This window comes from Lissotriton helveticus, chromosome 6 (genome assembly GCF_964261635.1).
Source record: "Lissotriton helveticus chromosome 6, aLisHel1.1, whole genome shotgun sequence".
NCBI classification, from domain to species: Eukaryota; Metazoa; Chordata; class Amphibia; order Caudata; family Salamandridae; genus Lissotriton; species Lissotriton helveticus.
Genome location: NC_136067.1, coordinates 266268163 through 266292506, shown reverse-complemented (window position 1 = coordinate 266292506; position 24344 = coordinate 266268163). Strand labels below are relative to the sequence as shown.

Sequence of the window (24344 nt, the reverse complement as noted above, 5' to 3'; positions counted from 1 at the left end):
ATTTTCTTTCGAGTTTTCTACAGCGCAAACTAGACCCTATGGGTGTTAGATCGCTTCATATCCAAGCATACATGTACACCAGCATTTCAGTTAGTCAATGGCTGGTAACAAATTACATGATTCAGGAGAACTCTGAATAATGTGCATTGACTTCGAAAGAATAAAGATATGGCAAATGTATTTTTTTTAACGAAATGGACATGTGCAATGGCCCTCTGTGCTACTATGTTAAATCTTCTATGTCACACTGGATTTCTGAAGCACGATTCGGTTGCCTTTGCTTTTCTTATGTCTGCACCATGTGTTCTGCTTGTTTTGAAGAATGCAATAATTAATATTAGTGTCTTTTACTATTTAAGTAGGCTAGCCTTGAGGCACCTAAGCGTTGTACTCGGATTATCTTCCCATTCTTATCTCCATGCAAAACAAAAGAAAAACCCGCGGCCGTAAATCAGTATTCGAGTCAGGAGAAGGGGATGCCTGGAGTTCATATTTCAAGGAGAAGCTGAGAGGTGTTTAAAAAGGGCTGCTCTGAGTAGATTTATGAAGACAAGAAGACTACTTTTATGAATCGCAGCAGACAGGCTTTTCGTCTGGTCAAGGAGACACTCGGCTGCTCCTCTCAGGGTCATTATGTTTAAGAAAAGGAATGCTAAAAGAAGCTTTCGATTATGAGACTGAAGTTGTCAACCGACTTCATGCATTAAGCTTTGTCTGCCTTAAAATTAAAATGGCCATATTTTAATACACGCTCTTAGTTGAAGTTTAGCCACTCTGTAGGTACTTAGCTACAACTATTGTTCTGGATTACACAGTGTAGTAAATAGATTAGCTGGTACTTGAAGTTAGGTCTCTTGGTTGCTCCATTGACATTTTAGCCGCCTGACCACATCTATCCGTCATGTTGCTTAGTGGTTAAAGAATGCCCTGCTGTCCAGTGCAGAGTTTATGCACTCTGACCCTTAACACATTTATAAATTGGCTAATCCCTGAATGGCATATTTAACTGCCCTATAAGGCCATCGTATATATTGTGTAGAAACTGCACCCGGGGAACAGATGGAAGAACGCGGTCAGAGCCGCACGTAGCAGATCCCCGCAAGTGTAAACATACTTGCCTGAACAACGCATCTGCCATAACCACACAAATGCATGGTTAAGGCAGATAGAGCCTTAGTGTTCAGGATGGGCAGGGACGCGTTGAAATAGGAAGCTCTGGACCCGAACAGGTAAGAGTGGGCTGGGTTTTGGGGGGTCGTTTAATGGGTGGGTTGATGGGGGTTTAGGAGTGGGGGCGGTTTCAGGGTGGGAGGGATTGGGGTAGTATTTTTAATTAGGGGCAGGGTTTTAGGCCTGAGGGCAGTGGAAGGTGTTGGTGTAGTTTGGGAAAGGGGGAGGTTTTTAGGGCTCAGGGCGGGGTAGTTTTAAGGGCTGAGTTTGGGGGGGGAGGGAGTTTTTAGGAGTGGGTGGCGGTTTTAGGGCTCAGGGTGGGGGGGTGGGATAGTTTCTTAAATTGGGGGCAGTATTTTAGGCCTTAGGGCAGTGTAAGGGGTTGGGTTACTTTTAGGGACAGCTTAGGGGGTGGGGTAGTATATGTTAAGTGAGATTGTTTTAGGCCTCAGGGCAGGGGGAGGGGAAGAGGCAGTTTTGAGGGCAAGGCAGGTTTTAGGTCTCAGGGCAGGGGGCGAGATAGGGGGTTCACATTGTAGGGCTTAGGGCGGGGGGCAGGAGTAGTGGCGACCTTAGCGATGCAATACCCCCTTACCATTCATGCCTTTACAATGAAAATGCGTGGTAAAGGAATGCTTGATTAACACTCATTCGTGGTTCGGGCTGTGTGGTAGAGCCACATGTGGTTTAGCCATGCGTCTCTCAGTCATACAACCCTGCACCCATGGTGTTGAAAGTTAAATGTTACCTGTAAACTTCAGCACTTCTTGTGCTATCCACTGGTGAGATAAAGGAAAACATGGATTCAGGCCTATCATTGTAGCCTGACTGCTGTAGTAAAACTTGGAGTGCAAAATATTAAAATAACCATTTTTGACAGGTAAAAACTTCCCATTTAAATATTAGTAAGTCACCCCTCTATTTGCCTTGTAGCTCACAAAGTAAGGTGCAACTTATTTAAAAGTGAGACATGTAGAAAATGTATGTTATCATGTCTCTACAGAGACATGGTCTGAAAAGCTATTTTTTTTTGTTGTGGACGGAATCTTACGATTACAATAGTTCGCTCTCCTACCCACCCCCTGCTTTAAGAGCCCAAGTTTAGTGTGGTCCAACACTTTTGACACCTTGAATTTGTCCAGGCACACTGCATTTTGGAACCGATTTCAGTAATGCAGACAGGAACTACGAAAAATGTAGGAAAACAAGATTATGGTACTCCATTGGTCAGAGAGGGACTAGAGCATCAGTACTCACAAACATTTTCCTGGGGGCCAAAACGTTTGGTCGCTGGTGTGACTGAGGGCCGCGCAGATACCAGCAGGGAGTGATCGGGTGAAGGGGGGCGGGAGGGGTAAAATGGGTGTTGGGGCAAGCTAAGCATGTGCATCTACTGGCTGAATTGAATGGCCCAATGTGGAAACAGAAAACACTGGACCAATCCCGGCTTTCACGCTTGACCAAGTTGTGTGATCCCGAGTGATAGTTTTATTTTACTTTCCCTCCTTTTCCTTCATTTTCACATAAAAGAGAATCGAACCTTGAAATACATGATTTCAAAACGTGCGCTGTACAAGAACTTCTCTTGTGTTTCTTATGATAAATTATAATGTTCATGTATGATAGCAACATGATAGCAACTCCAGGCACCCAGAGGGTGCACATATTAACTGACTTGCCTCTTAGTTCACTATTGACATTGTTGCCAGGGTGGTGGCGAAGCATGAATGTTTCTAAATTAATGTTTGAAAACAATAACCTTTTGAAAAAAGAATACTTCTCCATGCACTGATAGAATCTGCTTTACTAAGGCGAAAGGTTATGTATGTAAATGAAATCCACTTTTTGAATTTTGAAGAGATTTTGTCATATATTTTCAGGTTTGCTGCAAGATATCTTTATAAATGAAGGTGTTCCAAAACTCAACTAGTTCAGGACACCATCGTTAATAACTCTCTTTAGCTGCAATTAGCATTTAAATAAACGTGTGCCTGTTTATTTAACATATTTAAATGTTAGTACTCTGTCCAGTAAATAGCAGCCCAGGGCTGCTGTTGACTAGAGGGCCACACCTAAAGGTCAGGAGGGGTGCACTTTGACTATCACTGGCTTAGAAGATCTTAGTGTGCCCCACCACCCATTCACACATGCTGGTGTACCTGTTAAAACTGAACCCTGACCCGGCCTTCCTCAGATAATTGCTGTCCTTGTGAAAGGCTAACAGGTGGCTTGAATCTTAGCATTTATGACCTGAGAAGGTCCTGAGTAAGTTGGAACCCCCATTTTACTTGAAATTCAAAGACCGAAAGGTTTCCAAAGATCATAAGGCTGATTCCCTGGGTGGCTCCAGGAACAACAAAAATACTGAAGAGTAATGGTGAAGAGTCACAGCAGGTCAGTGGCAACTGGGTTTGGATTGGACTTTGATGCTGCCATGTACTTGGCTTCCTGAGAGTCTCTACTTGCTCCCTCTGGGAGCCTCAGAAGTGTACTCCTGTGGTTGGTTGTGCACCAAAAGAAATTTGGGAGTTTTTTCAAAACTTTTGCTCCAGTGCTTTAAGGGGACTAACCAGGAACATTTTGCTACCGGCATTTCTACTGCGTCTGATTGAACTTCAGGTTTGACCCACTTTGAGAAGTGTTTTCCTCAGAAAAACAAGAGTCCCTTTTCAGATTAGTACTTAGAAACTTTCTCAAACTTCCCCAACTTTCAGACCCTTGTGGGGCGAATCGACTTGGTGTATTCGACCTGCAAGTCATCATGGTCGGCTTCAAATCACACCTAGGCAGCAGTCTACTGCGACTATTAACTGTTAATTGCACTTTGTGTTTTCATGCAGCTACTTATCTCTGAAAAAATTAAAGATTCATTTATCCAGCTCCCCTTATTGGTTTTTTGTCATTTTGGTGCCTTTTTCTTTATAGATCCCCAGGGCGATTCATGGAGGGGTCTTCCTTGTTTTAGCAACAGACGTTATGCAAGGTTACAAGGAGAGATAGGTGAATATAAATGTTTTCTGTGCCACTTTGAAACTATTTTATAGCAAGAACGAGTCATTTACTAGTACTTGTCAGCAGCTGATTGCACCTTGATTATGTGGAATGTGTCATGTTGGAAATGTGCCCTTTCTGCGCGGCACCTGGGATCTTTTGCCTATTTATTGAACCCTATTTTTACTGGCTCAGAGCACTTTACTCCTAGTAATCAGGGATACATTGTTCCTTCTCTCCCCATTAAGCATGGTAAAATTTGTGTATATTTGATTGGCACCGTAAGTTTACTATTAAGACCCTTATATATGGTACTACAAGTTCCCATGGACAGTAAATTAAATGGTACCCGTGGGTTGCAGTAGTCCTTGTGCCACCCACTACAGTGCTACTGTAAAACATGTTCCCCGGCCTGCCACTGCATCCTGCCATTTTGATCTGGCAAAATAAACCTTGTACAAGGCCTCAAACTACAATTTCTTACATATCAGATATCCACGTTATGAAGGATAAAAGAATATGGTAATGTATTTGATGTGGGGAGATACACGTGTCTTTATCACAAGAAAAACGTTGACAATAGAGAATGAGGCTACAGAGGTTAGTCAATTGTGATGTTTGTTTTTAATCTTTCTGAGATGGTCTTGTAATTGGTGATAATATTGATAAATCATGCCTAAGCTTCTTACTGAGGATCAGCAAAACACTGTCTGATCGATGCTGATCAGTGTGTATGAATATCTGAAATAATCTTCCCTCTCATCTATGCTGCATTGTTCCATCAAGCCCTGTGTGTGTGTATATATATATATATATATATATATATATATATATATCCAAAAGTAACCTTCTCGAAGAAAAGGCAGAGGCCAGCAGTAGGAGACACCATGGAGGAAATTTATTAAAGACACATCTTAACGAGCGAATGCATTTCGGCATCTAGCCTTCATCAGCGCCCTCGATGTTATCAGCAACAGTCAAAGTGGCTTTGGCCTAACAGACATACAGGACTCGAATCACAAACCACAAACTGATGTTCGTTCATATGGTTTCCTATCTTCACAGACACTGGTTCTGTCAAGGGACTAGTCAGCCTTTTGTTTGCGACTCCTACCACCTGAATTGTTTCCCCTGACATCGGCAAGTCTGGAACCACCGCTGACCTCAGAGTTGATCGAGTAGCTCCAGTATCCACTAAGAACGTTGTAGGACACCCTGCCACTTCTGCCTCCACAAACGGCCCTCTCTGATCCACCTCTAGGACTGCCCCAAGGGTACAATCCTCTTCTCCACTCACACGTTGTCCTGTCAATGGATCAATATAATAACACTTTTCTTCCTCGATAAAGAGAGGCATTTGTTTAAAGACCTTTCCCCCTGTCGCTATTTTCGGTGGCTGTGGGAACTGGGCCCGTGGAGCCGAAGTCCCCCCTTTGGCCACCTTGCTTCCTGGAACTGTCACCTTTGGAGCTGGAACTTCTTGAACCTGCTCTTCTACTTCTAGCTCTCCATTTTCGGGGTTAAAGGGACACTCACGTCGCCAATGTCCCACCTGGTGACACTGGTGGCACTTTGTCGTTTTCTTTAAAGTGGCAAAATCTATTCTAGGTCTCTGACTTTCTTCACTATCCTTGTTCTGACCATTCGACTTCCGTCCCATTGTCCCCGTTCCCTGTTTCTGCTGTCCGCCCTTCCCGGCTGACTGCATTTGCACCACCATCAATTTCTCCTTTAGATTCTTGGCTTTAGAATCTATTTCGTCACTACAGTATCTCGCATATCGCAGGATCTCATCTAGTGGTTTGTTTTGCCAACATATTAAATGTTGCTGAATCATCAAACAAATATCAGGTCTCAACCCCAAAACAAACTTTGACACAAACTGCCCTATATCTTTGGGATCCATTACATCGAGTCCACGGTATTGCTTGAATGTTTTCAACAACCTCTCATAAAACTCATGAACGGTCTCCTTTGGTTCTTGTCTCGTTCGGTCTATTTTTACCCAATCTATGTCCTGTGGTGGTACCTTATCTTTCAGCCAAGCTATTACCCTTTCATACTTTTGCATGACAATCTCGGACGGTCCATTAGTCCGAGCATCCCTCACTGGTTCAGTATTCGGCCATTCAACACTAGTCTTGCATGATGTCCATAAATCAGATGGAACCACGATGTCAAACAACGTGTTCAAATCAATCCACAATACCTTCGAGATCTTTACAAACCTTTCTACCTGCTTATACCACTCTACTGGATTGTCCCTTAACTTCGGAAATGAGTTGGTAAACGCAGCTAAGTCTCCTCTACTCCAGGGCACATGTACATAATTTCCGTTTGATATTTCTCGCAAAGGGAATGCCTCCATCTGCATTACCCTTCCCTCTGGGGTCATCACACTTGTACTCCGCCTAACAGTGCCCTTCTTCGACCACCTCTCTTCCCATTTGACCAGTTCTCTCCACACCCTTATTCCTGATACCAATTCTCTTATGTGTGTTTTTAATCCGGTAGTTCTCTTCTCATCTAGGTCTTGGTCCGAGTACTGCAATCTGTGGTTACTCTGCAATGCCCTTGTCCTAGATAAATCTACGGCGTACCTGTCTGCCAAATTGGTCAGTTTCTCATGAAACGCTCTAGCTTTCCTAGTAATATCCTTTGCCATGAACAACAGCTCATCCTGTTCATACAATTCTATCCTTTCTAAAGGCAATGTACCATCAATTATCTCATCGACATCTGATTTTAAACTGGTGACATCAAGTCTCTTTGCCTTAATTGCAGCTTTCAACACACTAGATTGAGGTACTCCATCCACATCTCTCCCATCCCAGCTCCGAGTTCTGCGTTTAGGCTCCGGTGAGTTCTGCGGAGTCTTCCCATGCTCCCACCTCTCTAGATCCCAGGCTTTTCCATCCTCTCGGGGTGGATGGTGAAATACTCCATTGATTCTCATATTCCCACCTTCTCCGTTCTGCCTGTTTTCTCTGGATGTATAGTAAGGCATTCCATTGCTCCCCCTTTCCTCACTATTTCCCTGTGATTCCTGATTACTCGAGGCATGGCGGGACCTATCACTGTTCTCCTTTCTCCAATGTTGGACGTCTTCTCCGAGTGCATGATGAAGGCACCTAAACCTATTCTGAAAAGCATGTACCATTTGGTCTCCACCTTTCTCCCAGAGACGGGACATCTCCTCACACTCTACACTCCTACTATTTTGCTCCTGCTGTTCCCTCTCATCCGTAGGACGTGTAACTCCTCTATTCTCCTGACTTTGACCTTCCCGCCCCTGACTGCTTTCGCTGGCCCCACAATGAGATACAGTCCCGTTACCTCTGTTTTCCCACTCTGGTTCTGTTCTTGACCTGTTACTCGGGGTTACTGCGGACCCATCCCATTCCCTCAAATCAGCTCTTAATTCTGTATAGGACTTTGGCCGCGGTCCCCTTAGGTCCATCGGTCCTCTCTGACCTCCCTGTCCTGAGTTGGGACCTACAGTTGTATCTAATGGGGTGTTCCACGTTACCGATCCTGGCAATTGTTTCCATGCATTTGTCACATTATTCCTCCTTTCCATCTCAATCCTTTCTCTATCTAACCGTGCCTGCTCTTCCCCTCTCCCCTGATCTGGATTGTAAATCGACACTATAGGTCCTATAGTAACAGGTACTTGAAGAGCATCCGGTAATCCAAAAGACTCAACCTTTTCGGTGTTTGGCGTCTTTTGTACCACAAACCTTCCCACTACACTCTGTACTGTGTTATTTTGAGGTGTCTCCTCGCCTTTATTAGGTGTCCATTCCGATATAGGGAGTGGTGTAAACCCCTCTATGGCAGTCCCATCTTCCCTTGCAAGTCCTCTATCTTCAATTTCCCCCACTCTCGGAGGAGGTCTGTCTATCAACAATCTGTTTATCACATTGTCCTCCGCTTCGCTCTCCTCATCCTCTTCCATGAGGTTCTTTCCACCTACCACCTCCCTCATTGGATACAACTTCTCTACCTCAATGACCTGTACCCTCCATCTCTTTGCTTCTTCATCCCATTTAGAATCTCGCACTGCTCTTACCGATCGAGTCAATCTTTGTTGACGCCTGTTCAAATTTCTATCGTGTGCCGCCCTAATCCATGCATTAAGGGCCTCAAACTGTGTTGGTCTAGGCGAGGGTTTCAATGAGGACATGGTTGCTTTCAGCCGATGTAACACCTCTAACTTAAACGTCCCGTACTTCGGGAACTGCATTTCCTCATTTCCTTCCGTAAGCTTATTCCAAGCCCCAATCCATAATATTGTATGCAGCCCCACATTCGTTGCCATATAATGAGCTGGTGTACCCTCCGGCGGTGCCTCTTCCCCGTAATAATGTTCACTTCTTTTTCTTTTAAAAATCCCTTTCAAACACTTAAAGCACTTCATGATTTCTCTTTTCTCCGCGTTTGTTTACTTCCTAATGACAATCTACCAATCGCCGCTCTGTTCCCGCTAACTGGCCTATCCGAGCGCGACTTTTCACTGACGTCGCACCAGCCGCCCAATCGCGTCGCGGCTCTTGCCTCGCCACCCTATCTCAGCGCGGCTCTTTCTGACGTCACTCGTCCCCCTTTGCAGCAGTTCCCCTCCTTTCTCAGCTCGTCTCCTCGGTCATGCATGCATCCCATTCATACTCTGAAAAATGATTACTTCCGTCCAAGCGATCACCTTTCTTGACTGTACGCCCACAGTCTTACTCATACGCTCACTCTTACACTCCCCCTATCTCGGTCCCACAGCGGTCAATGGTACCTCGTGACCTCCGTACTATGGTCGACAACTACTCTGGATGTTCGATACACCCAAAACCACTTAAGCTCTGGCCTGAACTTAAGATTCACCAGTTCACCCGTTTGCCAGGTTTACCAGTTCACCAGGTTGCGCGCTCTCACAACCTTCTCTCATTCACACTACAGGCATTCAACTCCGCAAGACATTACAATACAAATACGACACAAAACACCGCAATCTGTTCACGCATGACCCTTGTTATACTCACTCTCCTCCGATACTGCTGCTTTTCTCGCACCGTCTGCACCTTCGGCTCACGATTCTTCCGCTGCTCGTCTCTCGATGTCTAGGGGCCTTGGGGTAAACTAACCTCTCTAGATTACCTTCCTCAAGAAGATAACCATCCTCTGCTACCAACTGTTAACGCGGGGTTTCTGGTTTTTAATTACCTTACCAGATCCCAAATCAGGTCGACTGAATCGTTGGTACCTGTCATTGAGTAAAAGATAATCTACTACTAGGTTAGTCAATTAAGAACTTACACCACTCTAAATAACCACTGACCAGTGATAAAGTTTAAAGATTTAATATAAAGCCAAAGATAACTGAAGATACAAACTTCTCAAGATAAGGTTTAAAAGGTATACTGGTATCACTATAAACATAAATTCTTTGAATAGTCTAAGTCTACAAAACAGAATAATAAGTACAAGTTCAAATATCATTAGTGTTGCCAAAATGGATACAAGTTGCAACTTAAGAGTCATTACAGAAAAGAAAATTCAGGTTAGCCTGTCCCTACACTAGACTAAGTGACATCCCTACTTAACAAGATCTTTACCCCAAAAAGGTGTCAGCCGTGGTGACTTCCTAAGAAGATCACACACTTCTCTTTGTCTCTTCTCTGATAATGGGTCTTTCCTGATCAGCCTATCTGCCTACCCATCCGCTTCCTTAGGCTCCCAAAATCATCTGCTCTCCTCTCCTCCCGGATCGCTTTCCCTAATACAAAATCACATTTCCGATAGGAACGCCCCTTGGGACGCCCCTCACGTGGTACATCTTTGCGCGGTAAACTCCATGATGGTACTCTTCAAGACCCTCGTTAAAGTTGACCTTGGTTCCCAGGCTTCTTCTTCAGTGCGCCGGTACCCCCTGAAATTCCTGAAGACTCCTACAGGCCTGCGCCAAGCGCCACTGAACAAAGCTCCATTCATTTCGACTGATTAGGACCCCTCGCACCTGCATACAGGCCGTCCTACAGTGGGCCTCAAATTCCAGGCTCCACCATATCTATAGGTCGTAAAGCATATGTAAAGCTCTGTACTTGGCACCTCTCGACTTCTCCTCTAGCGAGCACATTTGCAGATCAAAGGAACATCACTATCAGTTCGAGCCTACTTGATTTACATGAAGCGGGTCCCTGCACTCTGAAAACATTTAACTTGATTTAAACAGCATTCTTAACTAACATACGTTTCTAAAAGCAACACATCTATAAAGCATATATTTCAATACTAAATTCGATAATACATTTTGGAAGAACCACGTTAACCCCACCTCACATTATTTTAGCAGCACGTTTAGATTTTCTGTGAATTGCCATGAGGCCTACACAATTTAACTGGTTTGCAAAGTTCCACTTAACTCTTACATGATTCCTTTAACATGAGAACGTGAGATTTTCATATTCATTCCAACATTTCTACATTAGTCTCACACTGCTATGATTATTGTTACCCTACCTGAACACTCTATATATTTCACTACTGAATATAAGACACTCTGGTGCAAGGTATATGTTAACTAACTACGTGCTTGTAAATATGGTGCACTTATACATTTTTTCAGATTTGTGCTCTCTCACACTTATTAAGTACTTATGAAGCCAGCCCTCGGAAGATAAAACTTTGGAGGGGGGCCCGGCCCGACCTCCTTCGGTCTCCAACGGGCTCAAATGGGCCCGTCCCTGGCCCGGGCTTTGCCTGGCACGCGCGTTCCGTGCAGCGGGTGCCGCGAGAAGTTAAGTAGCGACTGAAGGAAGGGGCTGATGCGCCTCAGGTGATGCGGGCGAGCGAAGTGTTCCTGGGACCTGGAGTCCCTTCCAAAGCAGGCAAGACTCTCCAACAAACTCCTCCAGCGATGCGGCACCCGCGCAGCGGGTGCCGCGAGGAGTGAAGTAGCGGCTGGAGGGAGGGGCTGATGTGCCTCAGGTGGTGCGGGCGAGCGAAGTGTTCCTGGGACCTGGAGTCCCTTCCATAGCAGGCAAGACTCCCCAACAAACTCCTCCAGCAATGCGGCACCTGCACAGCGGGTGCCGCGAGGAGTTAAGTAGCCGCTGGAGGGAGGGGCTGATGCGCCTCAGGTGGTGCGGGTGAGCGAAGTGTTCCTGGGACCTGGAGTCCCTTCCAAAGCAGGCAAGACTCCCCAATAAACTCCTCTTTTTTAGATATTGCAGGTGTTGCAAATAAAATATTTATGAGGCACTAACATTTATAAATGTATTGAACTCTAATGATAAGGATTTATTAAACTACAAGTCCTGTAGATCACTATTTATGTTTTACATTAGAAGTACAATTCTTGGGTTCATAAAGTAGCTAATGGCTGGTTGGTAAGGCGATTTTCAAGGACCAGTCCAGGTACATGCCAAAAAGAAAAAATACCATAATTTTGTTTTCCTTTCCCTACTGCTGAGTCACTTAATGATGAGGGTCTGCCTTCTGCAGCGCTCTGTGGAGGTGTGTGAAATGGTTTTTACAGTATAGACTATTATCAAATGTCATATGCAGTATGAATCAAACCAAAACACATTTGAGTCTTACGATGGCCAACACATAGGAGGACCAGATAGTGCAGCCCACGTGCTCTTTCATTTTACTGATAGTTTGGCTTACATTTTCAAAAAAGAGACACAGGCTTTGGAACAAGAAGATGGCTTGCATTCACAACTTCTTATGCAAATTCAATCCTAAATTGGTCTTGCAAACGTAATGAGGCAGGGAGTGATCTGCCCCTGCCCTAAAATTTCCCAGTCTCTTTTTCATTATTTGGAGTTCTAATAAGTATTCGAACAATTGTTCCAACAATACTAGAGGCTTGTGAATGATCAGGGAAAAAGTGGCTGAGATTCCCCATGGCTTGATGGGTAGAATGACACTGGTACATTGAACATTTGTTATTTCATTTAGAATACCAATGAAGTTAATAAAGGACATTAAAAAGAAGGTGATGGATGGATGGAATGCTTGAATCAACCTCCGCCTCAGGCAATCCCTTGTGCCGCATCACAATCCATTGGTTTTTGCCAACCATGCCACCTCAGTTTGCACCCAGCCTTATGCAATTCAGTCTTGACCCTGTTTTAGACGGAACGGTCGAGCCCGAGCTGCCAGCCCAGGTCCTTCATGAACCACAACACAAGACTGTTTTCATCCATTTTAGGGCATATCAGGCCGTTATAGCTTGGTTCTAGTGGCACTGTGTTGCCTTGATGTGTATGCCCACACATGGGTCCCGTGCACACTGTGTCACTAGAACTAGGCTATTCCTGGCTAATGATCCCTAACAAGGAAGAAACCGGTCCTGCGCTGTTTGTGCTCTGATTCAGGCAGGACCTGGGCTGGTAGTTTGGGCTGGACTGTTCCCATTGGAGCAAGGTCAAGACTGATTTGCATATGGCTTGATCCAAAATGAGATGCCATGGTGTGCAAAGAAATGATGGGCTGGGATACGGCACAGAGTAATTACCAATTGCTGAGATAAATACAGGCATTACATCCATAATGTTTTTCTGTACTTTAATGTGTCTCCCCAAGTGACATGGGTATGACCAGAGCTGTTTCCCGTACACACTGATTCACTGGTACTCAGCTATACATGGCAGATGACCACTAACAAGGTCAAAACTGGTCCTGGGTTGTTGTGTTGTGGTTTAAGGATAACATGGGCTGACAGTTTGGGCTGGACTGTACCCATTGGAGCTGGGTCAAAACTGATTTTCACATGGCTCGGTCCACACTGAGGTGACATGGTGTGCAAAATAATAATAGCCCGAATAATTACCAGTGGCTGGGATTAATTCAAGCTTTCCCTCCACTTTTTTTTTGTATTCTTTAATGAAGTTAATAAAGGCAGCATTTCATTGGCTAAGTTCCATCTTTTGTTTTTAAGGGGTCGTATTCGGCTGACTACGCTAAAACTCCCACAGGTAACAGGTGCTCTTGGAGCACAAGGGTTTGCAGTTTGATATATTGCTACAGTATGTGCTGCTCTGATTTGTTCTGGTTCTAAGTCATAGGTCAACAAGTTTAATAAAATGTCTGTTTACTGACTGAAGCCGTTTAAGAGTGCCAAAGCTGGGTCAAATGTATCCCAAGATGTAAAACAGAAAGCAGAGGCATCAAGTCATGAGTTGATTTATACACAAGAGTTCCAAGCCTGGGGAAACTATGTGTTCTCCATGCCCTAGTTTTAAAGTGCAACATCTAATGTACAGCATAAGTATGTTGACATTAAGACAGTAGTTGAGTAATATTATGAGGTAAGACTGTTGGTGTTCATTCCTTGCATCTGGAAGGTTCACCACAAGGATCAGGTATGCCTGGCCAGATTGTCCCAAAATCATGCAGTCCATGTTTGCTGTGAAAGGTTGATACGTTTCTTTAATGGAGACCTCTGTACCCTTAAGTGGAATAAGTTGTGTACTATGATAAATACTGGTGGTAACAAGTACCGTAGGAATGTGGGAGGAAGACCTGCAATCTTCCTGGAAGATACTGAAAAATTCAACTCCACATCATGACATTTTAGCTCAAATGTGTTATTTTTAAATTAATTCAATATGCAAACTCGTCACCACATCTGTTGCACAAGATTAAACCTTCCTTAAGTGATCAATCCTCTAGAGTGAGCCTGCTTCCTAACTCTTGTATTCATATGCGGTGGAGATGTCCTCAGGCAAAAAGTATAGGGGCGATGCTAAAGCCGAATGCTTGGAGTAGGCTTTGGTATCACCTATGAAACTCGGTTACTTAGGGAAGTGCCCACAATTATAGAGCGTAAATACACTACCAGGTGTAATGAGATGCTATAGTTTGGACCAAACTCTCAAATAGGTGAAAATGCTTTGCATCATCCTAACTAACTGCATGGATCAGGTAAGTTTGCAAATTGTTGACAACTGACGCACACCAGCAGACATAATGCAGAAATCAGGTAATCGGGGTCCTAATTGCATGGTATGGGCGGGAGGAGGTGCATTCCTGGACCCAGTAGACAAACACCACTGAATGTTCACATGCAATTTATTAGAGACAATAGTGGTCTGTATTTATATATCTGTATCTTCCTTATATCTAACTTGGCTGTAATAATTATTTCTCATGAGCACTTGAAGATGCCAGTGTATAATAAGTTAAGTGTATCCTGATACAGGGGAGACAGCAGTCCCTTGGTTTTGTTATTTTTTTTATCTTATGAAAAATAGTTGAAATCTGTTTATGATGAAACAGAATCATGCCTACATAGATGTTGCTGGAGAATAGTCCTCCCTTTCACCCGCCTGCTTCAAAAGTCATGTTTTCCTATTAGCCTCCAGCATCGTCTGTGCTCCTTCACTGACTAGGAAGGACATGGATCCATGAGATGGCCTTTAGCTTTAACAAAGACTGCCACAGATGTCATGTGTCAGGTAACAAAGGGCCAGGAAAAGATAGCTAGATTCTATTTGTAGCAGGATTTAAAGGTTACACGTTAACCTTTTCTATTTCTTTGTGAATAATACATGGAATTCCTAACCTTTAGCCACTGTAGGGCTGGTGGAAGATGGTTTCTGAACTTCCATGGCTCCATGTTGGGTTTAATGTTGCTGTTTTTAAATGGCTGGAGTACCCTGGGGAAACATATTGTTAATATATATTTTAGAGGTGCCTTACCTGTTTTACAATGCACTGTCTCCGAATTTCCTGCTTGCATAGGGATTCCTTTTTATTCATATCATTTAGAGAAGTTGAGCTGCGCTTGGGTCTGGTTTAGCCTTGTCAGCCAAAACACAAGTCGGCCATCACTGTATTGGTGTTGTAAAAAGTACAGGGTAAATGTCAATTTAAATGAAGAATTTAACATTAAAAAAGTGGTGTCGTTAAGTGTTCCAATTGAGAGGTAGTATTTCACTGCATCGAGTGACATTTAATATAAGAGAATGTTTATAAACCTAAGTGTAGAAACATTCATTGAAAAAAGAATCATGAAATGTCGAAAAGCCATGAGTGAGAAGTCAGCTGACGTTCAACCCTTTACCTATTCGCCATCACAACATATAGCATGGAGCAAATGCTCATCTCATTTTAGTCATTTATTTCTTTATTTATTTTAGAGTTTTATGTAGTGTGAACAATACCCATTCAAGCGATCGAGCCCTTTACAAGAATAACACAGGAAGGTATAATACAAACCAATAGGCAGTTTATAAAAAGATAGTAAAAGTCATGAGGACAGCATTTACATAAGCAGAGAATAGTAAGAGGGGAGATAAGAAGACATAGACAGTCAAAACTGGCTTCAGCAAAGTTCGATACGTGTCAGAAAGGTGTGTAGATGGCTGATGAACGCAGGAAAACAGAGCATGACTCTGGGTCAAGGGCGTAGGCGTGATAAGCATTACAGGCAGGAAAGAGTATCTCATGAGGAGAGGGAGGTATTAATAGCCTCAGTGTGTGAGGAATGTTTTGGATAGTAGAATTTTTACTTCTTTCCTTAAGGTGGATGTGGATAGGTTGCATCTGATCTCGATAGGGAGAGTTCCAGAATTTGGGGTAAATTTCAAAGAAGGATCGGTTGTAGGTTTTCTTCTTCTTGAATTTTGTGGCTTCAGTAGCAAGTTGCTTGTACTTCTGGAAGATCTGCTTCCACCAAATGGAGTCTGTTTTTGGGTTATGTAAGTGGGGGTATCATGGTGCAGCTCTTCGTATCATACATGCAATTTTGAAATGGATCCTAGCCTTATTGGGTGTCTGTTAGACATTACATCTTTTGGTGTGGTTTCCCCTGCCTTTTGGCTTCCAATCTCCTGTTTTTGGCTGTGTACTGAACTTAATTGTTTTTCTGGTTTTAGGCTTTTGTGCATTTTACCATTGCTAATCAATGCTAAAGCGTATGTGCTCTGTGTCTAAAATGTAATGGCATTTGGTTTCTTCATGATTGGAATATTTGATTTACTGATAAGTCCCTAGTACAGTGCACTACATGTGCCCATTGCCTGTAAATCAAATGCTACTAGTTGGCCTGCAGCACTGATTGTCCCACCCACATGAGTAGCCCTTGAAACATGTTTCTGGCCTGCTACTGTGTGTGCAGTTTTAAACTGCCATGTTGACCTGGCAACTTCACCTACTTGCCAGGCCCCAACTTTCCCTTTTATTGCATTTATAACCCCCCTAACGCAGGCACTAGTTAGCCCAAGGGCAGGGTACAATGTAGTTAAAAGGTAGGACAGGTACCTTCTAGTTTTACATGTCCTGGTCGTGAAAAACTACTAAATTCGTTTTTCACTACATTAAGGCATCTCTCTCATTGGTTAGCATTGGAGCTGCCTTGTAATACTTTACAAGTGTATCTTCCAATCGGGACCAGATAGAAAATTGCAGCTTGGTGTCTCTCGACTCCCAATTTAAAAGTACATCTTTTAGTGAAGTTGTTTTTTAATTGGAGGTCTGAAAATGTCACTTTTGGAAGGTTGGCATTTTCTTACTTTAACCAATCTGTGCCTCTGCCTGTCCCTACAATACACATCTGGGTGATAGCTGGGCTTTGTGCATAGATCCTGGGAGGATGAAAAAACGAAGTCAGTCTCTGGATAAGTAGCTGGTGACCTCCAGGTAGGGCATAGATTTCTGCAGCTGCCACGTTACCCAATGGTACCTTATATGTGTCTTCGTGCCGCAAAGATTTCGCAGCTGATACTTCCATCTCTGTTTTTAGGCCTTGCATACAGCTATTCGCTGTCTGAAGGACAAAGCCTCTTATGGACCATACCAACAAGCAATTGCAATGCAATAGGTCTCGCATTATTAAAGTTTGAGCTATTGGTGTTGCATTATTATTAGCAATGCCAATTGCTCAAACTTTAATAATACGAGACCTATTGCATTGCAAATGCTTGTTTGTCTTCTTTGTGTGTTTAAACTGTTAAACTATGTCCCATTGCTTTAGTAAAGAGTATGTTTTCCTTTTTTCTCTTCTGCCTAGAATTATAAACGTGTGTGCATACACACATGTATATATCTAAAAAATGTCTGCGTAATGTTTAATAATATATTCACATACAATCCTTTCTCTCCTGTAAACCTCATGTGTGTAGACCGTAGACCTAGCAGGCGCAGTGGGTTCCATAAAATACAATTGGCTCTTGTCTGTCATATTTTAGTGCCTAATTCCTTGCAGTGGGGAGAATTGTTGGAGGTTCACATTGGCATGCCTGGATCCTGCTGAGTTGTGAAGGAACTCTGTCAGTCATGCATATACCTCTCTATCTGGTGCCTCTTCACACATTCTTGGCAGGGGGGGGAATTCTTTTAGGAGCGTTTCCCTCTTAAGATCACAAGTTTCCACATTCCGTGGTCCCCATGAATTTTATAAACTGACATCACCGATTAGCATCACATGACTGTAGTGTTCCCACCGAGGAGCTGTAGGCAGCGCCTGTAACCGCATGAGTTGCAGACATCTGCCCAGCGAGGGCATGGCTCCGGCCCAGCCGCGTTTATGCAGCGCCTTGGCATTATCATGCCACCAGTCGTGCGGGAGAGAGGCGAGTAAACTGTTCAAGCTGCAAACTGTGCGCCTCTTGATTAATGGCAGCATTTTGTTTTGGGAAATAGCTCCTCAGAGGCACGGAATAATTTAAAGCCCGGAAGCCTCTAAGAAAACGACAGGCTCCAAATGGGAAGGCCATTAAAAGGGGGGGCAGGGCTGGGGCATATTCCTGAGGGTGCTTCAGAAACAGCTATTCACTGTAAAACCTTTCCGTTTACAAAGACTTATGGTATGTCATTCATTTTTCTTTTATTGTCTGGGAGGGGCTTGAACTCTTAAAATGGTAAAGCCACCCTGCGGATTCTCGCTGTTCCAGGAATGCGCGCGGCACAAACCTTTTGCTGGCAACGAGATTTCTCGCAAAGTGCTCTTTGCCCACACGTAGGGCAAGAATCTGCTTACCGTGCGCTCCATTTCCCGAAAGGAAGCTGCGTCTTTCATCGCAGTGCATTAAGGCCAGCACAATGAAATTAGAGATGCATGCCTACCGTAAATTGTTTTACAGACCCACGAAGACCATCAGTACAAGAGGGCCTGACACTGGGCGGCTTGCTAAGGATGTCTGGAAAATAGCAGACTCCAAACAAGGCAAACATTTACTAGCAGTGAAATCCGATCTCTCTGGAGGACTAGGACAAGCGCTCAGCAGCAGTCCTGTGCCTGGAAAAGTAGTCCGCGTTGGTCCGCTCTTTTTATGGCTTTGCTCCAAAGTTCTTGACCGACATCCTTTCCTTCAAGACAAAACCTAAAAGAGCATCTGCTTCTGGAGCACATTATGTAAGGATGAATAGCCTTAGACATACATGCCTCACTTCTCTTATGGTTTAACTCTTTTTATTGAAGCAAATGTCAGACGTTGTAACTCAGCATGACAGGGGCCAATCAACCTGGAGGGCCTCAAAGGGCTCCGAGCGAGAATATGACATTAAAAATTACAAATTTTCAAAAATAAAATGGAATACAAAGAGAAAATAGGCAAAAATAGGTGAATCCCCCCCCTCCCTAACCCCAAGAAAAGGAAGAACGAAGGAAGATAAGGAGACGACCTCTTCTGTATCTCACGTCTGCTTCTAGCCCTCCGGTGTGTTGAAGAAACCCTAGCTCTAGCGTGCTTACTCCTCAGCTGGGGCCTCCAGGGATCGAATGCATAGTAGACGCAAATAAGCAGGACAGGTTAATTCCCTAAAGTCTTGGGACAGAAGGGACAAGAAAGGATGCCACAGGTCCCTGAATCCTGAGCCCTTGCCTGCTACAGTGAGTGTAATCTTTTCCATACCCAGTATGTGCCATAGCCGGTGGAACCACCCAGTACGTGTGGGAATGCGTGTGGACTTCCAGTGAATAAGGATATTTTGTGTGGCAGAACCCAGCGTCAACGCTATCTGCTTCCCTCTTCTGGATTTTAAGGGGTAAGTAATGGGATTAGGAACCCCCAGTAATACGTACTCTGGGAGTCGGGGTACCTCTGTGTCCAGGTATTGATCAATGTCATCGATGACCTGTTTCCAGTATACCGTCAAGTGTTCATTGTCCCATCATAAATGTACGAGGGTGCCAACTTTCCCACACCCTCTCCAGCAGTCGGGCCTACGTGTTTTGTCGTCTCACCGGGGTATAGTACCAGTAGTACGCTAGCTTGGTAAATGTCTCAGTAAGTCCTATGTGGGTCACAGTATGTCGTGCTCTAGATCCCTTCCCATTCTTTGCTTGTAAGCTCACGGCCCAGATCTCTCTCCCATCTGGCACGACCAGCGTGAAAGGTATGAGTGTAACGGGATAAAAGCATTTTATATAAATCTGAGATCAGTTTCTTGTCTGAGGAGCGGGTAATCGACCATCGCTCGTAAGGTGTAAAGTCTATGGGCACTAGAGCGGACCTCCGGCTGCATCGCCCAGTGTCTCAACTACAAATGATAGAATCGCTCTGATTCTGGGAGACCATTGTCCCTGCGAAGTTGGGAAAAAGATACAACACCATCTGAATCATACAGGGGACCTAGAGAAGAGCAGCCGGTATCCCTCCATAAGGGAAAAGAGGTCTCGCCTAACCCAGGGCTAAAGTCAGAATTGCCAAAGAGAGGAGTGAGTGGGGAAGGGAAGGTCGTAAGTTCGTGAAGGCTGTTTGTCCGGTCCCATGCCCGAAGGGTGGTGCGGGTCACTTGAGAAGCGTATAGATTAGGGGGGTGCTGAGACTTCCGGAGGAATGGAATCTCCCTCAAAGAGGTGCCACCAATCGCTCGGTCTTGGAAGAGCCAGTGCTTCTCTGACTCAACACGACTCCACTCGACTAAGTACTTCAGTTGTGTCGCTTTGAAGTAGAGCGAGAGATCCGGGATCCCCAAACCCCTGTCGTGCAGGGGGAGAATACTCACTAACCGCTTCAGTCGTGGTTTGTGGCTCTGCCAGATAAAGTGAGCCATTTCCGACTGCATCCACTGGAGCCACCCCGTGTGGGGCTCCAGCGGGAGAGTCTAAAAGAGGAGGATTGTCATCTTAACGGCTGCTATGCGTCCCAGCCATGAAATTGGGAAATGTTTCCAAAGCCGCAACTCAGCTCTGATTTGGAACTTTACTGCATTATAGTTGATTAATTTTATGTTATGCAAGGTGGGGGCCAGCTGAATGCCTAAGTACGGAACCGTGTCATTAGACCACTGTAAAGGATAACGAGTCCGGAGTTCTGCTAGTGACGAAGGAGAAAGGGAGAGATTAAGGGCCATAGATTTAGTGACATTTATTTTAAAACCGGATGCCCTCCCATAGAAGTCCAGCTCCTCAAGCAGGGCGCCCAAGGCCATGGCAGAGTCAGTCAAGGTGACCAAGACGTCGTCAGCATATAGGCTAATGACGTGAGTATCGCTGCCGAAGCATTTTCCCGTTATCTGGGGGTGGCCTCTAAAACTCTTTGTGCTAAGGGCTCCATATATAGTGCGAAGAGCAGGGGAGACAATTGGCACCCCTGCCGAGTGCCTCTATGAATAGGGAAGGGTTTAGACGCATGACCATTCACTTGTACCGTTGCAGATGGGCCACAATAGCAGTTGAGGATGTGCGTCTGCATCTTATCCCCCAGGCCAAATCGAAGCATAACCTGCTCCAAGTATGGCCAGCGGACCGAGTCAAAGGCCTTTTTGGCATCCATGGTGAGGAGCATGTAATCGCCGGCGATATGGGAGGCTTTTTCGATTAGGTATAAAACCCGTTTTGTATTATCACTAGTTTGTCTAGCTGGGATAAACCCGGCCTGGTCAGGATCGATAAGCCCTGGCAGGTAAGGGGCAAGTCTGGCGGCCAGGATTCCAGTATAAAGTTTCAAGTCAATATTTAAACTCACTCCTCTTATAGGGCAGCTATGTTATGTTATGTGTCAGAAATTGGGTTACTGGTTGAGGAGAATGAAACCCAACTCAAGCAGGGATTGCAATCTATGTCGGGGTGAAACACAAGCAAACCCCAAATACATCTGTGCTTAACCCTTTTGGCTGCTTGGCACGAAAGCAGTCAGACTTAACTTAGAGACAATGTGTAAAGTGTTTATTCAGCACACAAACAGTAAAAAATTGAAAAAACACTACCAGAAAAAAATCCCACACAAATGTAGAAAAGAAAGTAAAATTTAATAAATTATTTGACACCATAACAATAAAAAAAATCCAATCCGTACAGCTGGAGATATGCAGTTTTTAAAATTTCAATAAAAATGGTGTCTAGAAGCACAAAGTGTCAACTGTGGTTATCTGGTCGCACCGGACCAGGACTGAGTCTCAAGTTCCAGCGGACAGTAATGGAGTGCAGGTAGGATATAGGGACCCAGCTAGTTCTGCTGGAGAAGAGTATCTTAAATCCAGGTTGGGGAGCAATGTGGAGTCCTGCGTCTATATGTGTTGCGCAGCAGAGGCGATGTGAGGTCCAGGGGTGGAAATGTGTTGAGCAGTGGCAGTTCTGGGAAGTCGTGAGGCTGCAATTCTAGATCCTGCATCATTGTGGAGGATACTGTTGATGAGGATCTTGCAATGCTAAGTCCTGTCTCAAAGATGCATTGCACACCAGCTGGTACTCAAGAAGTTGCATTGTTTGTGATGCGGAGTTCGATGTCACCAACGAGTGGCCTGTGTCGAGGATGCATCACGCAGCGGTGGTTCCAATGAGGCTGTGGGCTGCAATGCAAAGTCCAGCATCAGAGATGCATCGCACGGTGGTTTCGATGTGAAGTTTTGTGAGGCGATGCGTTGGTTCTGCTGGAGCCGCAGCTGGGCTGGCAGAGCACCTTCAGGCCCTCTTTAAAGGTTCCAGCACTGGGGTGGCACCACTTGGGAGGCTAGTACTCACAGCAGACAGAGTTCAAGTGATGCGTTCAAGGTGGTTGGAGCCTTCTTTACTTTCAGGCTCTGAAAGAAGGAGAATGTTCTGGAGGTTTCCATCTACAGGAGTGCTTAGCATTTACTGCCTCCCTGCCCGTGGACCCAGATTGTCTGAGGTCATAATTGACTTGGGTCAAACCCTTTGTTAGTGTACTCAGGCAGAACCTTTCTGATGTGGAAGTGTGGTAGGTGAAAGCTCCTCCCCCTCATTAAGCCAGAGATGGCCCATCCTGCCAGCCCCTATGGCTCTTTGTTTCACTGTCGGGGAGCAATACACAAAGACCAACTGCCAGCCACACCTAGTCATGTGACCCAGTAAACCGGCTGCAGGCACCAAACGGTTAGTACAAGCAAATGCCAACTTTCTAAAAGTTGAATTTTTCAGAATTGTCTTATAGATCCAACTTTACCATTAATGTGGACTCTAAATTATAATTATTTAAACACCAAACTCGATATTCCTACCTACGTCTAATTGAAAGTTATCACTTAATACATGGAACTAACCCAATGCTCTCCTATGGGAGAGGTAGGCCGCACAGTAGTGATAAACCAATTTAGTAGATTTTCACTACCAGAACATGCAAAATCTAAAAGTGCTTGTCCAACTATTTAAATACACTACAGCCTGCCCTGTGGGCTACCCTACGGCGACTTATATGTAATAAAAACGGAGATTTGGGCATGGCAAGAGGTTTATCTGCCAGGTCAAAATGGCAATTTAAAACGGCACACACATGCTGCACTGACAGGCCTCAGACCTGTTTAAAGAGCTACTTAAGTTGGTGGCACTATGAGGGCTGCAGGCCCACTAGTAGCATATAATTTACAAGCCCTGGTACATGTGGTACCACTTTACTAGGGATTTACAAGTAAATTAAATGTGACAATTGGGTGTAAGCCATTGTTACCATGTTTAACAGAGAGAACAGGCGTCTGGGTGACAATACGTTTGGGGAAAACCAAGCCAAGGATGTCCGGTCCAACCTTGTTATATGTATTTGTAAAGGCACCATCACCTGCGAATTTATCCCCGTGATGAGCAGGTGTGTCTAGTCCTGTCTACGATATGTTGCTTTACATGAAAAGCTAGGTCTTCAGCTTCTTGTGGAAATCAAGAAGAGAAAAGGAAGCTTGGATGTGGAGTGGGAGGTCAGTCCATGCTTTGAGTGATGTAAGAATGCTATTCTACCTGATCTGCTTCTGTGTATGTCTGAGTGGTGTGCAAGTAGGAGTCCAATGGAGCTCAGATGTCTGTGTGTTTGGTGGAAGGAGTGGAACTATTCAGGTAGGTGGGGCCAGAGTTATGCAGTGCCTTGAATGTGTGTCTGAGGAGATTGAATTGAGCAAGTTTGTGCATTTGGAGCCAGCGTAGCTCCTTTAGGTGATGAGGATATGAGTTCTGTGTGGGAGGTTTAGGATGAGTCTCGCTGCCAAGTTCTAGATGGTTTGTAGTCTTCTAGTGAGTTGATTGGTACTTGGCGTACATGATGTTCCCATAGTCCAACTTGCTGGTTAATAGGGCTTGAGTGACAGTTTTTCAATTGTTGCTTAGGAGCCACTTGAAGTTCTACTCAGCAACTGCAGGATCTGAAAACCGGATGCAGTGATGGTGTTGACTTGTGCATTCTTGTCCTATTTGCAGTTAATGATTATTACTAGTTTCCTGGTGTGAGTCCAAATTCAGCCGGCAAGCAGTAAGAGTTCCATGCTGAGATGTTCTTGCCTAAGTTCGCTACTTCTGTCATATTGGTTTAGAGCTTGGGACAGTTGACTTTCATCCAGTTCGCAACTTTTGTTATGCAGGCGGTGAACTTGTTTCTTGTGTTCTGGGTTTGGCTTGAAAGGGAAAGTATGAGTTGCATGTAGACTGTGTAGGAGAGGATGTTGTGTAGGAGAGGATGTTGATGTTGTGTGAATGGATGACATTGACCAGAGGGAGCATGTATGCATTGATATGGGTGGGGCCGAGTGATGAACCTTGAGGCACTCAGCGGATGAGTTTGTGAGCTTCTGAATAGTAAGGTGCCGGACTGACAGCTTGTGTTCTGTCTGCTAAGAAGGAGTAGATCTAGTAGAGAGCGGCTCCTTGGAGGCCAATCTTGTACAGGCGCCTCTAGCCCTATGATGGTGTTGCACAATTAAAATGCATTTGACACTGTATTTATTTACACATCTAAAATATATGTTTCAATGAGTAAACTACGCATGTCTGGAGAAAAATATTCTTGTTTATGTAAGCA

At 44.5% G+C, this 24344-nt stretch overlaps 1 protein-coding gene across 1 annotated transcript in view; it reads left to right on the top strand.

Moving 5' to 3' along the window:
* Positions 1 to 24344, top strand: part of KLHL29 (kelch like family member 29) — a 1176991-nt gene that overhangs the window by 174454 nt on the left and 978193 nt on the right.